General features: G+C 43.3%; 1 long non-coding RNA gene across 1 annotated transcript; it reads right to left on the reverse strand.

Moving 5' to 3' along the window:
- Window positions 1–2416: 2416 nt before the first annotated feature.
- LOC308536232 lies at window positions 2417–4376 on the reverse strand. Its single transcript, XR_013997331.1, has 2 exons — window positions 3975–4376; window positions 2417–2771 (listed from the first exon to the last, which is right to left on the reverse strand). It is a non-coding gene; the product is annotated as an uncharacterized lncRNA (long non-coding RNA).
- Between the last annotated feature and the right edge of the window lie 4525 nt (window positions 4377–8901).

Below are 8901 nucleotides of genomic sequence, written 5' to 3' on the forward strand. Positions count from 1 at the left end.
AGTGAGTGCCGTGTTGGTGACGCCTGCCATGTTCCGCGCCACCACCTGGTGGTCAGCGCACACCATAGCGAGCGGTTGAACTCCCAGTCAAAACCTCAGTTGAATGATCACCTGAGGGGACAATTTGTATATTAGGCTTTTATTATATAGGATTATCTGGGTGAGCCTAATATGCAGTCACAAGTGTCCTTAAGAGGGATACAGAGGGACTGTTGACACATGAAAAGACAATATGACTATGCAGACAGAATTGGAATGATGCAGCCACAAACTAAGGAACTCTAGCATCCCTCAGAAACTGGAAGAAGCAAGGTACAGATTCTCCCTTACAGCCTCCAGATGGAATATGGTCCTGCTGACACCTTTTTTGTGGATCAGTGAAACTATTTTCAAACTTCTGGCTTCCAGAACTATGATAAAATAAAATTCTCTCCTTTTCAACAACTATGTTTGTGGTAATTTGTTACAGCAGCCATAGGATACTAATATAACTACTAATACTATGGAAAGGAATTTATAATATCTAGCAAAATTATATATGTCATTATCCTTTGATTCAATAATGTAATTTTCATAAATAATATATATATGTATGTATATATATGTTATATATATATATATCTTGAAGATCTACTTGCTATAACACAAAAGATATAATAGATATACACATCAATATACATATACATACAGATATATATTAATTTATAGTGTTATCTTTATTGTAAAAGAAGAAACCTAAATACAGGTTGGGGCAAAAGTAGGTTTATAGTTGTGAGTATGCAAAACACACAGTTTATTTTTATATTATTTATTTGTTATTGTATTGTTTTCCATCCTAACAAATCTAAACCTATTTTTGCCCCACCCTGTATATATCAATAGGAGGAGATGAATGACTAAACTGTGACAGAACCACACAACAGTGTATAATCAGAAGCCTCAGAAGAATGGCCCTGGCTGCGTGGCTCAGTTGGTTGGGACACTGTCTCATACATCAAAAGATTGTGGATCTAATTCATGATCAGGGCACGTACCTAGTTGTGGGTTTGATCCCCAGTCAGGGTGTATACGAGGAAACTGATCAATGTTTCTCTCTCCTTCCCTCGCTCTCTAAAATTAATAAACATATCCTTGGGTAAGGATTTAAAAAGAAGAAGAATGAATAGCTCCACATAGGGTTATGGAAGGATCTCCAAACTAACACATGGACCAGTGACAGACACGCAGGGCACCTTCCTTCTTACCAACATTGGTGTCATTTCAGTGTGTAAATGGACTAGTCAGAGTCCCATGGAAGCAAATTTGTCCTTAATCTTGACTGCCTCAGATCCCTGAAGTGTCCAGTCAGTTACCTCAGAGCCTTGTCTGCTCACCCGGGAGCCCCACTATTGACTCCAGTCAAGCTGGACTCCCTGTTCCCTCCCTCCCATCCAGCCTCCATTAGTCCTGCCCGTTGTGCCAGGCCCAGCTCCTCTTTGAGGAGTCTCAGACAACTCCACTGAGGCCTACGGAGGTTCTACAGAGGTCACCATAACTTTCACAAGGACCTGGACCATGTGAAACCTTTACTGTGAATTCTGTAGCCCCTGGGTCACTGGAGGTGTGAAGAGTGACAGATGCTCAGTGAACACCTGTGTGACAATGCAGGTCATGGCAGGGGAAGGAACTCTCCCTGGGATGGCTCAGGCACTGGGACCTGGAAGAGCTCCCGAATGTCACTGCAGTGTCTCTCCTTGCAGACCCCCAGTCACCTCTTCCTAGAACTTTAAGTAGGTTCCAGACTCCAGATACCGAGCATTCCTTAGATGAGGAAAGAGGGCATCAACAGAGGACAGGAAAAGAAAGCACAATTATTCAATCAATATATATAATACTAGAGGCCCGATGCACGAAATTCATGCAAGAGTAGGCCTTTCTTCCCCTGGCTGCAGGCACCGGCTTCCCTCTGGCATCCAGGACCCGGGCTTCCCTCGCAGCCTCAGCTTTGTCTGGAAGCTTGTCCAGAAGGATGTCTGGAAAGACGTCTGGTCTAATTAGCATATTATGCTTTTATTATTATAGATATATCAATATTACCAGTAAACTCAAGAATAATAGTGTGTGTGTGTAGTGAAAAGTTGCATAACTATTATATTTTGTTTAGGGAAGCTAAGAGAGTAGATTTTAAAAGTTCTCATCACAAGAAAAAATATTATAGCCATATATGATGATGGATGTTAAGTAGACTTGTGATCATTTTGCAATATGTACAAATATTGAATCATTATCTTATATACCTAAAACTAATATAATATGTCAATTATCTTATTTAAAATGACAGACAATTCACATAAAAAATTATATAAATCCCCAACAAATACTTGGAAACACACCAACACAAATAAATAAAATGAAAATAATAATATTTAGTCAATCAGACAAGTAATAAATTATAATGTATAATATGGTCTCATTATACAAAATAATATATATATCAGCATGGGTTTATAGATGTGTGATTGTAAGTTCAGTGTATTACATATAGAGAAAATAATCTGGAGAATAGGTATCAATAACTTAACAGAAACTATCACTGTATTATGTTGGGGGCAAAGGGAGAGGCAGAATAATTTTAACTTATAATATACATTTTGATATTGTTTGATATGTGTTAAACAAAAAAAGAATTAACTGGTGATGTGATAAATACTGAAAGGGGGGGGGGGGTGGCGCGCTGTCCTGAAGGTCATTGGCACACATCCTTGAGCAAAACAAAGGAGTACTCATTGCATCTGAAACAGAGAAAGATATTCCCACAATAGGTAACAAGCTTGACACAGGCTGTGTGTGGGCTCTTTATCTCTAGGTAAGGAAGTATTCCAGGCCCGAGGTCCATTCTTCTGTGGCTGAGTGAGGGTTGAAAGACTATGCCCCTGAGACTTTCTTTCCCAACAGGCAGGAATATAGCAGGATCACCAGTGTGTAGAAAATTTCAGAAAGCTTTGGCCTATGCAATGGAATTCATACACCTCCCTCCCACCCTCCCATTACCTCACCCTTTATCAGGACCCCTAGAAGAGACTTCCATGCCTGCAATTCTGACTCTGATCACCAGGTGGCATCTTTTGCCATTTAATACAGGTTATTTTTATCCCAATGAAAAGTCATAATTTTTATAAACAGAAAATGTTTCCTTCAAAGCAGATTATGAAATAGTAAGTACTGCGTGATCGCAACTCTCTTTGAAAAATTCATGTTTATAAAAAGACTAGGGGCCCAGTGCACAAATTTGTGCACCTTGAAAGGAACTGTGGGCGTCAAGGCTGCAGTGGGCACAGGGGCAGGTCTTGGCCTATTCTCCAAGCCCACGCCCAGCCTTTCCCGCCATGGCCCCCAGTTCTCTGTCTGCTGGCAGCCCTGCTCCTGCCACTGCTGCTCCCACACGCTGATGGTGCCAGCCCCGCTCACACCCACTGATGGCACAGAGCGATTGGTGCCAGCATCATCAGCGGGTGCAAGTGGGGCCAGCACCGTCAATGGGTGTGAGCAGCAGCTGCTGCCCCAATTGTCCCTCAGGAACAGGGGGAGGTAGAGAAACCCTCAGGGGCAGTCAGGGCCAGCAGCCGCCGTTCATACCCACTGAGGGCGCTGAGTGATCGGGACCAGCACCGGGCACCAGCAGCAGGTGCAAGCGGTGGTTCTGGCGGCTGGTGTGAGCAGAGCTGTCATTGGCAGCGGGTGTGAGAGGTGGCTGCTGGCCCCGATCGCCCCTCAAGAGCAGGGGGAGGTGGAGAAGCCCTGAGGGGTGATCGGGGCCGGCAGCTGCCGCTCGCATCCACTGATGGTGCCGAGCAATTGGGGCCCGTGCTGGGTGTTGGCAGCGGGTGTGAGCACTGGGCGGGACCATGGCACTCGGGAGCAAAGAATTTTCAGTAACTAGGCTCACCCCGATGACAGCGACAGGCGCCCTGCCTTGGTCTGGCACCCCCGCTCACCTGCTTCATCATCCTGCCATGGCTGATGCCTGCAATGTTCCGCACGTGCTCCCTGGTGGTCAGCGCACGTCATAGTGACCAGTTGTTCAGTTGTTCTGCCGTTCAGTCTATTTGCTTATTAGGATTTTATATATGTAGATTGAGATGATAATCTTATTCTGCTTATTCCTGAATCTATGCTTCATTAATTGATTAATGTGTGCTGGGTGTTTACTGGGCCAGGCACTGACATGTCAGTGGAATTCCATAATTGCATCCTGCACCTTGCTTCTTGATCTCTAGACCTGAAATCTGAAATGTTCACAGGGAGCAAGATGGATATTAGTGTCTACCCTATGGTGTCTGACGTACAATGGACTCCATTCCAAGCAAGTTTGGTCCTGAGTCCTGGAAATTCAGCATCTAAGGAGAAAATCATGTGATTGAAAAGGGAGAACTTGAACCTTGGGAAAGTGCTGTACCTGTAACCCACCCCTCCCTCCTCATGCGTAGCACCAATAGGCTCCTACCTTCTCTTCACAGGTCCTCACTCACAGATTACGAAGAGCAAGGTAACCCTTGTCAGGTTTCAATATTGCTTTTCCTCATGGCAGGAACTACCTACAGCCTTTACTTTTTACTTTAGCCCTTTATTAGGTCACAGTGGTGGATTTCCAAACCGGTTTTGTACCTGCCTTATCCCTAGAGGGAAGTCACGCCCCCTTGTATTGTGAGGTGACATGGAGTTTCTGCTTCATGTTAAGACCTCCTCTCTCAGTTGGGAGGGCCTGGGCCCAGATCCAAGGAGACAGAAAGGAGTAGAGCCAGAGTTCTCAAAGACAAGCACAGGACTAGGAACCTTGTACAAAGATCTAATTCTCCTGATTTAGTGAAATGGTTTTCACAGATTACTCATATCATATTCACCTCCCCTCAGGGTTCTTCTTAGATAGTCTGTGAGGAAAGAGGTTATCTCATTCATTGCTGGAGACAATGTAAAATTCCTGAGGAGGGGATTTGATATTATCTAGTAAAATTACATACATATTATTGGAATCAGAAAGCACTCTTCTGACAATCTATCCCAAAGAAACAATGCAAAAGGCAAAAGGGCATAAGTGCAAAACTATTCCTTGCAGAACAATTCATAACAATAATTCATAACAATAGAAACACCACAAATGTCTACCAATAAGGGACTAGTTGAATAATTTAAAATATGTCTACATCCTAGAGTACTATGCAGCTTTAAAATGAGGACTCCCTCTCTAAACTGCTACATAGTAATCTCCAAGATACATTGTTCAGTGAAAAATAAGGTGAAGAAAAGTATGTAGAGCTGCTCCTGTCCAATACAGTAGCCACTCACCTACTTTACATTTAATAAATCAAATTTAAATAAAATTGTAAACTCAGTTTCTCACTAGTGCTCACCAGAATTTATATCAGACAGTGCAGATACAGAACGGTTTCACGTCCACAGAAATTTCTATTGGACTGCATTGGTGTAGAATATGCTACCTTTTACTTCTGAACAGAACTTAAAAAACTAATACACATGCTATGTTTGATTATATTTTCAGAAACTGGAAGGATAAACAAAAACTGATAAAAGTGATTACCTATAAGGGGACAGAGGAACAGCCCATGATGGAAGCCAATGATGTATGTATTCTCTTAAAAATACAGAATAGAACTTCTGGTTCCAGTCCTGTATGTAAGAAGATGGAAGTTGACAATCCATTCTAACGAGTTAAAAAGGTGAGCAAAATATTGCTTTGTGTTTTGGTCTTTACAAGGATAAATTGTCCAGATTTTTAAAAAAATCTACTGCAGAGACATGGGATAGCTGGCTGTGTGATCTCAGAAGTTTGAAAGAACCCCTCTGTGCTTCAGTTTCCTCTTCTGTAGTATGAGGAAACCAATCATTTTTACCTTATGGGTTGTGGTTTTGAGAATTAATTCAGTTAGTACATGAAAACACTTAGAACTCTGCTAGGCACACAGTAATAGCTCAAAAATTTCTAGCTGTTTTTTAAAAAATAGAATGTGATATTTTTATAATTTTATAGTTTGCATATGTGTTTAAAAGATTAAGTCTTACAACTGATTGATAGATCTCAGAGGGAAGGTGGTGGGGGTGGGAGGTTGGGAAGAGATTAACCAAAGAATTTATATGCATATATGCATAGCCCATGGACACAGACAATAGTGTGGTGAAGGCCTGGGGTGGGGTGGGAACTGAGTAGAGGGGGCAGTAGGGGGAAAATGGGGAACATCTGTATACTCTCAGCAATATAGATGAAAAAGAGTCTTACAACTGAAAATTATGCATCAACTGATGCATGTTTTAAATCACTAGTTTTCAGGATAACCACTCTTAGGTACCCAAGTGATTATCATGAGAACATCTCTAAAGCACTTGGACCAACTGATCTCAGGAAACTCCACCACCATTTCTGCATGTGGCTGAACAGAAAGGCGAGGGCTCACCCAGGATCCTGCCTGCTCCTCACGTGCCCTCTACGCACAGCCACTGCAGGTGCCCCACCTGCAGCACACCCTGTCCAGGGCCACCCCTGTCCTCTGCACACTGCTGCAGCACTGGGTCAATCCACCTTCATCCCTCACCTGGAGGCTGCATGGTTCCCCTAATGGTTATCTCCACAGCTATCTTGTCCTTGAACAGTCCATTCTCCACACAGCAGCCAGTCACCTTCTGAGAACATGAATGGGAACATGTCACTCCCACACTCCACCCTCCACCCTCAGAAAAAACTCCTTGCAAGACCCAAATGATGTGGCTTCTGTCTGCCCTTTGACCTCCTCTCCTACCATCTGCACTGTGCCAGGCTCCAGCCACCGGAACTTGGTATCTTCTCCTGGAACACCTGGTGCCATGCACATCGCAGGGCCAGCGACCCAAAGACATGCCAGGCCTGCTTTCCTCTTGTCATGAAGGACTCAGCTCCAATGTCACTTCCTGAGAAAGACCTTCACTGACAGCCCATCTATAGTAATCCCTGTCCCCATCATTCTCTACCCTATTTATGTTTGCTTTCTTCAAAGCACTCATCCCCATATGAAATTGCCATGCTTACTGAGGTGTTTACCTGCTTACTGCCTGCTTTCCCAAACTAGAATGGAACTCCAGGGCTCCTGCCTATGTTGCTCTCTGTGCTGTGTCCCCCGTGCCTCCTTCAGTGCTTCATATATAAATCTGTGACTTAATATTACATAAATAAACAAGTTGCTACCTATTTGTTGACAGGAGCAGACACAGATATTTAAATTTGAGTTGCAGAAGTTGACAAGGAAATTAGACATCAAAGGATTGAAAATTTTAAGAAGTGTTCGTTGCAAATTCAGGGCAGTGCCTTTTAAACCTGGATGAATACCAAAAACAATTGGAGTTATTACTCAAAATGTATACACCTTCTCCCCACCACCCTGGTTCTGATTCAGCAGACCTAGAGTAGACCAAGGATTCTGGAATTTTAACACGCACTCACTGATGATTTTAATGAAGTGGTCTGAGGACCACACTTGGAAAAATCCTGACCTGACATTTGTGTAGCATTAATTTAATGTCTACCATGCAGAGTTCTATAGTATCTGAAGTATCTCTGTTAATATAATTACTCAAAGGTGCACTGGTCCTTCCCTCTCTCCAACAACCACAGCTTGCTTTCCCACCTGGATTAGACCTAACTCCACAATGTTCCTAGGTGGTTGGCAACATTGGGTATTGCTATCCTGTTGAATAGAAGACACTGGAGGAAAGGGTGGTGACTTACCCGAAGGGTCCCAATGATGGGAATCCTCACTCTCGCTCCAGGAGTCTGTCCAGCACATTTGGCATCACATTTGGTCCTTCTCCATCAGAGTCCACACCTTCTCTGACTTTCTACTAGAAGGGAGAGTCAGGGGATAAGACAGCACATGGACAGAGAGGAACATGAGAGGACGGGAAAGCGCATGAAATGCAGGGAAAGGGGTGAAGATGTACTTGCCTGTTCCCACTCAGTTCACTGGAGGCTGTGCAATGATGCTTTGCCTCTTCCCCAGCTGATCACACCCCTCACAGCAGTGACACTGAAGTTCACACATTGTGGAAATGTGGGCTCATCCCTGCTTGCTGTCACAAGTCCCAGTGTTCTCTCTGGTAGTCATGCTATGATGCTAATGCCAGAGGCATCACACTGACAGGGGAAAAAGTTAAAGTGGGAATGGAGAAATAAAATTTAGCAAGGGCGTATTATGTGCCACAAATTATAGGTTGTTATTTTCAGACTTTTTCTCTTCAAGTTCTCAAAGTGATGTTCTGAGGTGGGCATATTTACCTCCTTTCTATAGAATTGGAGATAACCTCAGAGAGCAAAGTACATGTTCAAAGGAGATGTCAAATGGACACAGCAGCCAACTTGAAGGCACTTTCATTGGCCAAATCTGAGACAATTTTTATAATAATTATTTTTTATTATTTTTTTAAATCCTCACTCTACCTGAGAACATGCTGAGAGAAAGAAAGAAAGAGAGAGAGAGAGAGAGAGAGAGAGAGAGAGAGAGAGAGAATCAGTTGCCTGTTGTATGTTCCTGACTGGGGATCAAACCTACAACCCAGGTATCTGCCCTGACTGGGAACTGAACCAGCAACCTTTCAGTGTACAGAATAATGCTCAACCAACTGAGCCACTGCAGCCTGGCAACAATTTGAGCATCAAAATAAATAATTATAGTGTCAGATGGTAACCCTTAGATCAAAATTGGAATCTATGAATTATAATGATACCTTATATAATAAAGAGTTAATATGCAAATTGACTGTCACATCCTCACACAAGATGGCCATCCCCAGGTCAAAGATGGCCGCCACCAGATGGCTGGCAGGGGAGGGCAGTTGGGGGTGATCAGGCCTGCAGGAGAGGGCAGTTAGGGGCAACCAGGC

This window comes from Myotis nattereri (assembly GCF_964212035.1).
Source record: "Myotis nattereri genome assembly, chromosome: X".
NCBI classification, from domain to species: Eukaryota; Metazoa; Chordata; class Mammalia; order Chiroptera; family Vespertilionidae; genus Myotis; species Myotis nattereri.